This window comes from Colobus angolensis, unplaced genomic scaffold (assembly GCF_000951035.1).
Source record: "Colobus angolensis palliatus isolate OR3802 unplaced genomic scaffold, Cang.pa_1.0 Scaffold30, whole genome shotgun sequence".
Taxonomy (NCBI): Eukaryota; Metazoa; Chordata; class Mammalia; order Primates; family Cercopithecidae; genus Colobus; species Colobus angolensis.
Window position 1 is genome coordinate 9,394,229 of NW_012116266.1, and position 13,748 is coordinate 9,407,976.

Genomic DNA, 13,748 nt, shown 5'->3' on the forward strand with positions numbered 1-13,748 from the left:
TTTTTTGACAAAGGTGCCACAAACATACATTGAAGAAATGACAATTTCTTCAATAAATGGTGCTGGGAAAGCAGATACCCATATGCAAAAGAGTGAAACCAGACCCCTATCTCTTGCCATACAAAAATCAAATCAAAATCGACTAAAGACTTAAACCCAAGACCTCAAACTATGAAACTACTACAATAACCCATTGGGGAAGCTCTCCAGGATATTGGTCTGGGCAAAGATTTCTTATGTAATACCCCACGGGCATAGGCAACGAAAGCAGATGTGGACAAATGGGATCACACCTAGTTAAAAAACTTCTGCACAGCAAAGGATACAATCAACAAAGTAAAGAACAACCCACAGAATGGGAGAAAATGTTTGCAAACGTCCTATCTAACAAGGAATTAATAATCAGAATATATTATATAAGGAGCCCAAACAACTCTATAGGAAAAAAAAACAACTAATAATCTGATTAAAAATGGACAAAAGACCTGAATAGACATTTCTCAAAAGAAGACACACAAATGGCCAACACGCAAATGAAAAGGTGCTCAACATCATTAATCATCAGAGAAATGCAAATCAAAACTACAATTAGATAGTTAAAATGGTATTTATCCAAAAGTCAGGCAATAACAAATGCTAGCAAGGATGTGGATAAAAGAAAACTCTTATACACTGTTGGTGGGACTGTATATTAGTACAACCACTATGGAGAAGAGTTTGGAAGTTTTTCAAAAAACTAAAAATCCTACCATAGGATCCAGCAATCCCACCCATAGGTATATACCCAAAAGAAAGGAAATCAGTATATCAAAGAGATATCTGCACTCCCATATTTATTGCAGCACTATTCACAATAGCCAAGATTTGGAAGCAACCTGTATCCACCAGCAGATGAATAGATAAAGAAAATATGGTACATATACACAATGGAGTACTATTCAGCCATAAAAAAGAAAGAGATCCTGTCATTTGCAACAATATGGGTGGAACTAGAGATCATTATGTTAAGTGAAATAAGCCAGGCACAGAGAGGTAAGTTTTTGCATGTTCTCACTTATTTGTGGGAGCAAAAAATTAAAATAATTGAACTCATGGAGAAAAAGAGTAGAAGGATGGTTACTAGAGTCTATGAAGGGGGGTGATAGGAAACTGGGGATGTGATAGGAAAGTGGGGATGGTTAGTGGGTACAAAAAAAATAGAAAGAATGAATAAGATCTAGCATTTGCTAGTATAACAAAATGACTATAGTCAAAAACAATTTAATTGTACATTTTGAAATAACTATAAGAGTATAATTGGATTATTTGTAACACAAAGGATAAATGCTTGAGATGATTGATACCTCATTTACCCTGATGTAATTATTATGCATTGCATGCCTGTGTCAAAATGTCTCATGTAATCCATATATACACCTGCTATGTACCCACAAAATTAAAAATAAATTAAAAACTGTATTTAAGAATTAGCTTGGCAAGGCCAGGCATGTTGGCTCACACCTGGAATCCCAGCATTTTGGGAGGCCAAGGTGGATGGATTGCTTCAGTTCAGGAGTTACAGATTAGCCTGGGCAAAATGGTGAAATCCCATCTCTATAAAACAAACAAACAAACAAAAATGCAAAAAATTAGCCAGGTGTGGTGGTGTGTGCCTGTAGTCCCAGCTACTCAGGAGACTGAGGTGGAAGGATCACCTGAGCCTGGGAGATCGAGGTTGAAGTGAGCTGTGATTGCACCACTGTACTACAGCCTGGGTGACACAGTGAGACCCTATCTGAAAGAAAAAAAAAATAGCTAGACAATATTTAGGACTATTTCCAGACTGCAGTTAGAAGCCACCATGGTCTCTCAGTGAAGCTGGGGAAAGCAAGTCTGTCAACTATTTGGCATTTGGCAGGGTCTGTGTGGCTTCATGACTCAAGTAACCCAATTAGGGCAAATTGCTAGAGGCCTACAGCCAATATTCATTCTCCTCCTCAGTTTTACGATCTCTACTTTTATTTGAGGCAACAAAATGTACCCAGCTAAAAGAGTATTCCTCAGCCTCACCTTCCCAATTACATGTGACATATGACTAATTCCTGGCTGACGAAATTAAGTGGAATTTTTTTTGTGCCTTCTGGGAAAGCATCTTAAAAGCCAGCTGATGTATATATCCTTTGCCTGTTCTTTTCTTTCCTCCATTCTGCTCTATGGAATATGGATATGAGAGCTGCAGCTCTACCAGCCATTTTTTAATATAAGGACACATATCATGCCCTAAAGAAGACAGTTGTGACTAGAAGGATCCTAGATCCCTGAGGACTTTGTGGAGTTGGCATACAAGCCCCAAAGTATCATATCTCTGAATCTCTGTTAGTGTAAGAGGAATCAACTACTTCTATATTATTTAAGCCATAATATTTAAAAGTTTTTGTTTCCTGCAATTATTTAATAGAAGTAATCCTAAACAATATGCCAATCATTTGCATAATCTGCCCACACTGTGAAATTAAAATGGTCAATATCAAGTACTCTTATAAGGTCTTATTTTATGGAAGTTTCTTAAAATTTATTTTGAGATGATGAACAATTTATAATAATATTGACATTATATAAAGTCTTAGGTGACCAATTTTGTTGTTGTTTTAGAAGCAAGGTCTCACTATGTTGCCCAGACTACTGCTAACCTCAAATTCCCACACTCAAGCAATCCTCCTGCCTCAGCCTTCAGAGTAGCTGGGATTACAGGCGTAAGCCACTGCTTCCTCCTAGGTGACCCCATTAATCTAAGGAGTGTGTTAGTGCACCTTGGCAGATCTCATCAAATGGAGATAATGGAATTCAAGGGCTCTGCAGCCTTTCTCACTTAAACTGGTTTAGACATCTGCAATCATTGTTATACTAAATGAGTGATTCTCATCTTCAGACCCCCATAGCAGAGTAGTCAAAAATGCTCAGTTAATAATATGTAACTAAAATACGTGGAAAGTCTCTCTCTTGGTCTGTGTGATGTAATACTGTGTGCTTTTTCTGCATGTGGTAATTATTATTGCATCTCACCAAATACTTCTCACCCTCTGCCTTCCAGCAACATGGCAGAATTGTACTTCCTGGGTCCCTATGGTTGAGTGAGACCACGTTCTGGCAAAATAATTGTATCACTTCCGGGTTCATCCTTCAGAATTGTCTTTTCTATTTGCTATCATAGCCGGTAGTGGCTTCCCATCAGCCCGTGTCCAGGGAGGAAGATGAGCTGGCACTGAACAGAGTCCCCAGGTGTCTCTTACTGAACATACAGTATGAACAAGAAATAAACCTTTTTTGTTTTGTTTTGTTTCAATCCACTGAGATTGAGAAGCTGTTTGTTAATGCAGAATAATCTACATTATCCTGGCTGATACACTACACCATTCAGGAAAAAAATCTTCCCAGGATGGGCATAATTACAGAGGTACCGAATGATGTAATCTGTGGTTCTAGCAGGGATACGGGTAAAATTTTCCTCCAATTTGACCCATGCACTTAATCACTTTTACATCAACAAATTATAGTCATAAAATATTTTTTGTGGAGCAATTTCCTAAAACACATCTATCTAGAAAAATCCGTCAATAAGCAAAGCAATCTTCCCCTTCCTTAGTGGCTTCATACCCTATCAAACTTACAGCCAATGCTGGCATTTAGATTCTACATACGGTTAGCTCCACCGTGTGGAACTTGGAAAGAATGACATTTGTTACGGGACTGTGAAAGTGAGTTCAAATATCCAGTAATACCATATACTTCTTGAGAGGGGTACTGTACATGATTTTAAAAATCACATCCAGCTTGCTAGGGTATCAAATCAAAAGCAAGAGGGAAAAAGTTCCTGCCATGTGACCTAGGAAGTTCAACAGAAGTGAGGTTCACTCTTATTTATCCAGTCAACTTAATATTTACTGAGCTCCACTTTGTATGAGATATTGTTTCAGGGCCTGGGGATTCAGTAGTGAACAAGATAGGTAAAGTTCTTGCCTTAGTTCCAAAGACAATGGGAGAAATAAACAAACACATCCTACAATGTCTGATTGTGATGCGTGCTATAAGCCAAAATAAATCAGGGTTAGGGCATATACAGAGTGATGGGGAAAGAATTATTTTAAATAAGGTTGACAGAAATAAAGGCATACAATCCACATTTAGCTTTCCCAAAGTTATTTTAGATAAATGATCCAAAATCTCAAACAGATATAAACATGTATAAACATTCTCTTACAGACATAAAATGAGAAAACACCTCAAAATGCTCAAATCTTGGTTTTCAAATTCATTGCCCTGGGGAAAAAAAAAAAAGACTCCTTGGAGAAATGGCTGATTCCAGGTCTGAGGCAGGAAATGGACAAGAAGATCCTGAAATGTATTGTTACATTGGAAAACACAGGAGCACTCAAAGACTAACAACAGTCATGCTCATCTTTAGTCTGTCACGCAGATAGATTACAAGGACTCCTGCTGGCAAAACTAGGGCATATTTAGGCATCCACAAGAATAATAACTGTAATTGATATTACATTGGATGAACAAAAATCCATGAGTTTAGGCTGGGTGTGGTGGCTCATGTCTGTAATCCCAGCACTTTGGAAGGCTGAGGTGGGAAGATCATTTGAATACAGGGGTTCAAAGCTGCAGTGCGTATGATCCTGCCACTGCACTCCAGCCTGGGTGACAGAATGAGACCTCATCTAAAAAATGAAAGAATTCATGAGTTTCTGGTGATATTTAAGAAAAATGAAGGGCTAGGGTTCTGTTTTATTGAAGAATGCCAATAGCAGGTATTATAGAATTAAAGAATAATCCTTTGGCAAACTATAAGGTAACACCGATTCATATAAGGATCATCTTCTGTATTAATTTCTTGTTGCTTATGTAACAAACTACCACAATGTAGTGGCTTAAAACAACATAGATTTATTATTTTGCAGTTCTGGAGATCAAATGTCTAAAATGGGCCAGCGTGGCTGCGTTCCTTCTAGAGGCTCTGGGGAGAATCCGTTTCTTACCATTTCTAGCCTCTAAATGCTGTCCACATTCTGTGGCTGTCATGGCCCCTCATAGCTCCAACCTCTGCTTCCATCACTACGTGTTCTTCTCTCTTACTCCAACCCGCCTGCCTCCCTCTTATAAGGACATTTGTGATAACATTGGGTCCACCCACATAATCCAGCATAACCTCCTCATCACAAAATCCTGAATTTAATCATACCTGCAAAGTCCTATTTTGCCAACCCCTGGAACACATCTTCACGTGTTCCAGGGGTTAGTACGTGGGCATCTTGTGAGCAGAGTATTTACCAGGTATCAAAGTATCATCTCACAGATTACTGGCATTTAGATTCTACATAAATCATAAAGAGAAAAAAATGACTTCTACAATTAAAGGTTCTCATAATCACCACTCTAAACAATGGGACAACGAGAAATTGGGTACTGCCTGATGTTATATAATATGAGGTCCAAAATCACTTATATATTCTTGCCAAAAATGTTTCACCTGAATCTAATCAACCCTTTTGCCCTAACTTCCAGTTTACAGAAATGATGCCATAGAAAAACAAGCACATGCAAGATATGGGACATGCTGTATGTCCACCATTCTAGACTTCTCCAAATTGCAATGCCATAAATGAGGATGGGGGATATTCTAAATTTTGAAAAAAGGACTAAAGAGACGTAACCAAATGCAACGGGTAAACCTTGACTGGATCTTGAATTAAAAAGTCATTTTAGGCCGGGCGCGGTGGCTCAAGCCTGTAATCCCAGCACTTTGGGAGGCCGAGACGGGCGGATCACGAGGTCAGGAGATCGAGACCATCCTGGCTAACACGGTGAAACCCCGTCTCTACTAAAAAATACAAAAAACTAGCCGGGCGAGGTGGTGGGCGCCTGTAGTCCCAGCTACCCAGGAGGCTGAGGCAGGAGAATGGCGTGAACCTGGGAGGCGGAGCTTGCAGTGAGCTGAGGTCAGGCCACTGCACTCCAGTCCGGGCGACAGAGCGAGACTCCGTCTCAAAAAAAAAAAAAAAAAAAAAAAAAGTCATTTTAAAGACAATTGGTGAAATTTTACTGATATTATGGAATTATTGCTAACGTACATGTGGTTATATAGGATAATGTCCTTATCCTTTGGAAATACATGTTGAAATATTTAGGGTTGAAATATTAATACATGATGTCTGAAACTTACTTTCAAATGCTTTCGATAAAAACATTTGGTCAAACACTATTCTAGATGTTTCTGTGAAAGTTTTTGATGAGATTAACATTTAAAACACTTTACGAATGTTAAATCTGTCTATATAACATATGTCTCCATAGATATCTATGTTTCTCTCTCTCTCCATAGATATGAAATAGATAAATATAAGTTTTGTTCTCTGGGGAGCTCTAATACAATACCCTTCTTTCAATTTTTCAGTGTGTTTGAAGTTTTTTCTAATGAAAAGTTAGGGAAAAAATTAAATTCAGATAATTTTTTAAAAACATTCAGGAGTTTTTAAAAACATTTTCCTGATCTAGTCAATGCTGACATTCAGGAGTTAAGTGCATTATTTTGTAGCTCATGGCTATTCTTCTAGGAGAGAAAATTAGTCTTTATGGAAAATAGACTAGCCAACAAAAAATAAGCACCACCTGTCAGTTTGCAAATATTTTTGAGAATTGATTGTCTTAGTGGTTAATGCTCAGTCCTGGGAAAAGAATGGGAAGCCACCCAGAAGTAGTCCTTGCTAACTTCTTCCTGTGTCACTGTGTGTCCCATACTTGGCAAGCCAAATTCATTTGGGTCAAAGCATAACACATCTAACTATTCTTGATTTTAAGAGAATCTACAGGTTTTCTGATCAGGGAGCCTGTATTGATGATATAGCCACTTCAGTGAAAGCCAACAGTGACAGCTTCATATTTCAAAAGTCAGACAACTCCAGTGAACATGATATAAACTCTTTTCTTCCTCTGTAACCAACACAGAACACATTTAGAAAGCTTATTTAAAAACATGTCAAGTTCTCAGAGAGAATAGAAGAATGGTTACCAGATGCTGGGAAGGGAAATGGAGGTGGGGTGGGGGAGTGGGGGTGGGGATGGTTAATGAGTACAAAAAAATAGTTGGAAAGAATTAATAAGACTTACTATTTGATAGTACAACAGGGTGACTATAGTCATAATAACTGTACATTTTAAATAAGAAAAAGCATATAATTGGATTGTTTGTAACACAAAGAATAAGTGCTTGAGGGGATGGGTACCCCATTCTCCATGATGATTATTACACATTGCATACTTGTTTCAAAACATCCCATGTACGTGTACCCCATAAATATATAAACCTACAATTTACCCACAAAAATTAAAAATAAAAAAGTTTAAAAATAAGAAAATAAGTCAAGTTATGCTTTGGCCATAATAAACATTTATCCTGATGCCTTAAACACTAGACAACTCAACAGATTACATGAAACTACTGTGCTCAAACATTGGACAGTAGGAAGCACAGTATTTTTATCTATGGAAGAAGAGAAACAAACAAGGCAGATCCTATGATAACCCAAATTTCTGCGTGGGGCACTTTCTAGACCACCCAGCTGGGGAAAAAAGTCCCCAGCAGAACATGGTAAACTTGATGAATTGAGGAGACGGACATGGAAGGCCATGGAGTCTGAAGAGGCCAGAGGTGTAAGGCAAATGTTCAGACAGGAGCAAGCTATGCAGAACAGAACTTCAGAAGTTTGTATAGTAATTTCCTTGAGTTTTTAGTGAACATTAAGCTATGAACACAAAGGGTGAGACTCTATAAAGTCAAGCAAAGAGTGACTAGAAGCTGTGAAGTGAACAGTTCCCAGAGAGCCCGTAGTGCTGGGGATACATTTTGAGTTCCCTAAGCCAGCATGGAGAGTGCTGTCCTGTTTGATCACTCAGGGCATCCAGTAGAGATCCCACAAATTACTCCATACAAATGGGCTACACTCTCAGTAGAGTAAAAATCACTCTAGATAAACCCTGACAAAGCTTAACAATAGCCTCAAAAAATCAACCTGAACCACAAATGACCTAACTGGCTATCTAAGAGAACACAGTTCAACATTCTTCTCAAGGGAAATAATACCCAATGATACCCAGATATTCAATGGCAGAAAATTCATAAATTCAGTGCCCAATCAAAAATTACTAGACCAGGCCAGGTGGCTCACACCTGTAATCCCAGCACTTTGGGAGGCTGAGGCAGGAGGACTGCTCAAGTTCAAGAGTTCAAGACCAGTCTGGGCAAAATAGTGAGACCTCGTCCCTATTTATTTTTTTAAAATTACTAGACCAGCCAAAAGCAGGAAAACGTGGCCCATAACCAAAAGAAAAGTTAGTTACTAGAAAGAGATTTTAAAGAGAGAGAAATAGTAAGATTCATGAAAGACAACTTTAAAACAACTGTTAGGCCAGGCAGAGTGACTCACGCCTGTAATCCCAGCACTTCGGGAGGCAGAGGCAGGCAGATCACTTTAGCTAGGAGTTTGAGGCCAGCCTGGGCAATATAACGAGACCCCATCTCTACAAAACCTACAACAATTAGCTGGACATAGTGGCATGCACCTCAGTCCCAGCTACTTGGGAGGCTAAGGTAGGAGGATCACTTGAGCCTGGAAAGCAGAGGTTGCAGTGAGCCAAGATCGCACAACTGCAATCCAGCCTAGGCAACAGAACGAAACCCTGTCTCAAGACAAACAAACAAAAAGTTGTTATAACTATGCCCAGGAAGTTAAAGGAAAACATGAACATAGAGAAGCTATGAGAAAGAGTCAAATGGAACATGTAGACATGAAAACTAACACATCAGAAATAAAGCTGACATAATTCCACTCCCACCTTTCACTAACACAACACACTCTTCCTCAAAAATCCCTGTAAGATCAGTGGTTTGCTCTGCTTGACAAGACTCCTCCCTTACTTAGGTAAGAAATCAATTCAAATGTGGGGTTTTATACTGATTTTGAGTGGTGGTTTCATATTTTGACAATTATGAGGTTCCACCAGGGTTATTTTGATGACTCTAACTTAAAAATAAATAAAGGTGTGTTCACCAGGTCCCTTTGGGTCCAGATTTCATTTATCCTTTGGATTTGTTCCAAGTATTTTTGTCTCAATATTGATCTGTACTCTGACTCTCAGTGAGCATGTACTGTTGAGTTTATTTTGTTAAATGAGGATTCCTATCAAAATAGTTCTTTGTAGATGGCATTGTCAATATTTTGGCCATTAATTTCATTATTCTTCAAGCGTGTGCTTGTTTTGCTTTAGTGCATCTATTAGTACAAAGTCTTGGCTCAGGACTTTTTTTTTTTCCTGTTGCTTTGTCTTTCATAGTCATTTTATTTCTTGGATATATAAGGTGGTTCTACATAGGGAATAAACAAAGGAATAAGTCCATTCAGTCTCCAATTCAATCCATGTTGAGTTCAAGGACTATGAATTAGAGGTCCAGTAGACAGTGAAAAATTCATGATCAAACTTTGTCTTTTGTCCCCTAAACACCTTCATAGGGACACTTCCTCTTTTATCAATTAATGAAAGGCCATTTTGTTTAGTCCACATGCCAGGGTAAAAAATTGTCATGTCATTCATTGTATAGTCCCTTCTTAGCCCCAGTTGGTCAGGTAACCCGAGATGCTATTCTTTAGCATATATTTTTGACTAGAATGGCTTCTTTCTTGTTTGTCATGAATTTTTCTAAATTAAAGTCATAACTTCTTACTGGCAGAACTACTTTTTATATGAATTCTCACTAAAATACTAACTCACGTGCTCACCCTAGTACAGCAAAAATATTTTTAACTCAAAGTAGCAATGACTACCTTGGGGGACATTCTGATAGTCAAAATTAATACATTTAAGCAGAGCTCTGGAAAAATGAGGAAAACTAGTAATATTCACAATTCATTAGTCAAATTCTTTGGTGTGTCGAGACCTCAAAACAAACAATTGATGAGAAGATGGTCTCTTTCAAAGACTCTCTAATTTCCTATCATTCAAGCCTCCTGAAACTATGCTCCGTATATAGATGATATAAAATTCTCATTACTCAGTCATATTCTTTCAATTCCATCTACTCCTGGCCTCTAAATATGATACCCTTTCCTCAGGACTTTTCTCAGAAAAGGCCATTGTATAGTATCTCCTTAAACTTGCTAGAAGAGAAAGCAGGATCAATAGAAGCTGAATTTAAACCTTGGACTACAGCATCAGTAAGACTAACACAAATTCGGTGCAGAATTTGGCATTTTGTTAGATACACATAATTTTGGACTATTTAATTTATATAGCTTGCTTAATTCCTAGTCTCTCAAAAGGGAAAAACGGTTAAAAGCAGCAGGATGGGAAACACCAGGAGGAGATTTTCATCACTTAGCTGTGTATAAGTGAAGAAAGTGGCTTTGAGAGGGAAAATAGATGTATATATAGTACACTATATAGGGACATGCAGTTTTTCCTTTATGGATATGAACAGATTCAACATTGTAAGCAAAGTGAATATGAATTAATACAGGACTTTAAAGATGGATTTCAGAAAAGTTTCAGTTTGAGTAGACAGTCAGAATAGCCCCAATATGTGAAATGAAGGGAACCTTATCTGTCATTGTAATGGGCTCAGACTCAAAACAGGGGTCTTAAACAGCAATTATACAATGGAATGGAAAATTGTCAGTTTAGGAGAGTTCCAACATGTAACTGAACATTTTCAATGAGCTTTAAAAAGGAAACTAGCTGAAAATTAAACCAAGTTTATCACCCTTCAGATGAAGTAACTGGCTCCAAGTTAAAAATAATACCGAAAGTCCTCTGTTCTTTAAGAATAAAGAGCCTATGGCTAGGAACACCTGTAGATGTTGGAAGCAGAAAAGCCAGTGAAGGAAACAATAAGCGATATTTTGAACAAAATATGAACAAAACAAAAAGACAGTTATCCTAGATCTGTCCAATTATACTGCTCTAAGAGAAAACTCAGCACCCAGCAATTTTCTGTCATTCCTCTAAAGTCCCAAGGGGAATTGCCTATTAATACAGATGGACAACAATGCAGCTTTTATGTTACTACTTTTATGCCGCATATCTATCATTAATTCTACTTCTGTAGAATATCAGATTGCTCAGAAAAACATTTTAAAGTTGAAGAGCCAGAGGAAAGATGAATTGACTTGTAATACAAGTTCAGAAGAGGGGAAAGGGAGAGTTTTGTCTTGAAGTGAAAGATGTTTGGTTGTGAAATGTGAAAGAAAATAGTAACAAGCAAACTTGAGGGTGTATATAAATTTTAGAAGACTTGAGGAAAAGTGGACTTTACTTGCCTTATTTTACTAAAGCAATTCAGAAGTGAGAATTTCTATCAATCCTAAATCTTTTCACCAGATCCAATATTTAAATATTACTTTGGGACTACTATGAGAACATTCCTTTCTTCTTTGTGACATAAGTCCTATCTTACATGGAATTTCCAGATAAAATTAAAGCAGAAGGGTTATTTTTAAAGTTCCCTAAAATTTTCCCTCATATATACACTTAACTAACTGGTCTATGCATTGGAAAACTTTCACTATGTATAATTCAAGAAATAACTGCAGAATTCTCTATGGTCCACAGATGTGGTCAGAATATTTGCAATAAAGGCCATAAGAAGCCATTGACTCTTTCAAGGTTATCATAAAAGTTCAGTTATATAGGTGTGTGAAAAGATAAAGCTCTTCTCTAGGGGCCATAACTCAACAGCATGAAACATGTCAAAGAGCCATTGCGTGTTCTCCTTGTTTCAAAGATATTGTAGTCTCAGCTAATTTTGTTAAAACCTTTTCAGATCATCTTTCCCAGTCTGTGAATTGCCTTTTAATTATCCTACTGATGTCTTTCAAAAAGTTTTAATTTTAATAAATTCCAAGTTATAAATTTTTTTCTTTCATGGTTCATGCATTCTATATCCTAAGAAAATCTTTGCTAATCCCAAGAGAGCAAATGTCTCCTATGTTTTTTTCCTAGAATTTCTAGGTTTAGCTTTTGTTTAGGTCTATCATCCATTTTAAAGTCTAAATTTTGCACTAAAATTATGTATGTGATGTAAAAGTTAAGGTTCATTTCTCATATGAATATATATTTATTCCATTTGTTGAAAAGATGCTTTTCCTCTTTGAATTGCTTTAGTGCCTTTTTGTTTTGTTTTCTTTTTAGACAGGGTCTCACTCTTTTGCCCAGTCTGGAGTGCAATCACAGTTCACTGCAGCCTCAACCTCCCCAGGCTCAGGTGATCCTCCCATCTCAGTCTCCCAAGTACGTGTGACTACAGGCACACACCACCACACACAGCTAATTGTGCCTTTGTCAAAAATCAATTGTCCATATATGCATGGGTCCATTTTTGAACTCTATTCTGTCCACTGGTCCTTAACGTTGCTTATAAAACATGTCCACTGGCAATAAATTCTCTCATCTTTTCTCTGAGTCTTCTCACTTTTTGAAGATTTTTGCTGAATATCGAATTCTAGGTAAAAACGTTATTTTTTCAGCACTTTTAAGATGGCATGCCAAGGTCTCTAACTTGCTGTTTAAGAAAAATAGGTAGTTATTCTTATCTTGGCTTCTCTGCATGAATATACTTTTTTTTCTCCAGCTGCTTTTACAACTTTCTCTGGTTTTCAACAATTTCATTATGATGTACCTTGATCAGATTTTTTCTGTTACCTTGTTTGTTGAATTTCTAGTGATCTGTGGGCTTATAGTTTTCATCAACTAGGACACTTTTCAGCCATTATTTTTTAACATACTTTTTTTTTTCCACTACTCCAACTTCTAGGACACAAAATACAAGTATATTAGATTAGTTGATATTATCCCATAGGTGGCTAAGACACTGTCCTATTTTTTTTCTCTTTGTATTTTAGCATGCTTTTAAATTCACTAATTTTCAGTTCTGTAGAGACCAATCTGCTATAATTTCATCTATTCCTTCTTACCTAGCTAGTGACCAAAGAAGTCAAATAGCAGCAGTGATTTAAAAATAAATCTTACACATACTTAAAATAAAGGTATAAGGCCAGGCATGGTGGCTCATGCCTGTAATCCCAGCATTTTGGGAGGCAGAGATGGGCGGATTGTCTGAGGTCAGGAGTTCTAGACCAGCCCGGCTAACATGATGAAACCCTGTCTCTACTAAAAATACAAAAAAATTAGCTGGGCATGGTGGTGCATACCTGTTGTCCCAGCTACTCGGGAGGCTGAGGCAGGAGAATCGCTTCAACTTGGGAAGTGGAGGTTGTAGTGAACTGAGATCACACCACTGTACTGCAGCCTGAGCAACAGAGGGAGACTCTGTCCAAAAAAAAAAAAAAGGTATAAATGTATTGGCCACAAATAAAATATGTAAGGACTATTAATTTAGAAATGTATAAGTAGGCTGGGTGCAGTGGCTCATGCCTATAATCCTAGCTCATTGGGAGGCTGAGGGCAGAACCACTTGAGGCCAGAAGTTCAGGACCAGCTGGGCAACACAGCAAAATCTCTATAAAAATTTTTAAAAATTCACCAGCCATGCTGGTGGATGCCTGTAGTCCCAGCTACTCTGAAGGCTGAGGCAGGGGGATTGCTCAAGCCCAGGAGCTCGAGGTTACCGCAAACTATTATGATGCCACTGGACTTCATCCAGGGAGACACAGCAAGACCCTGTTTCTCAAACAATTTAAAAAATAAAGAAAGAAATG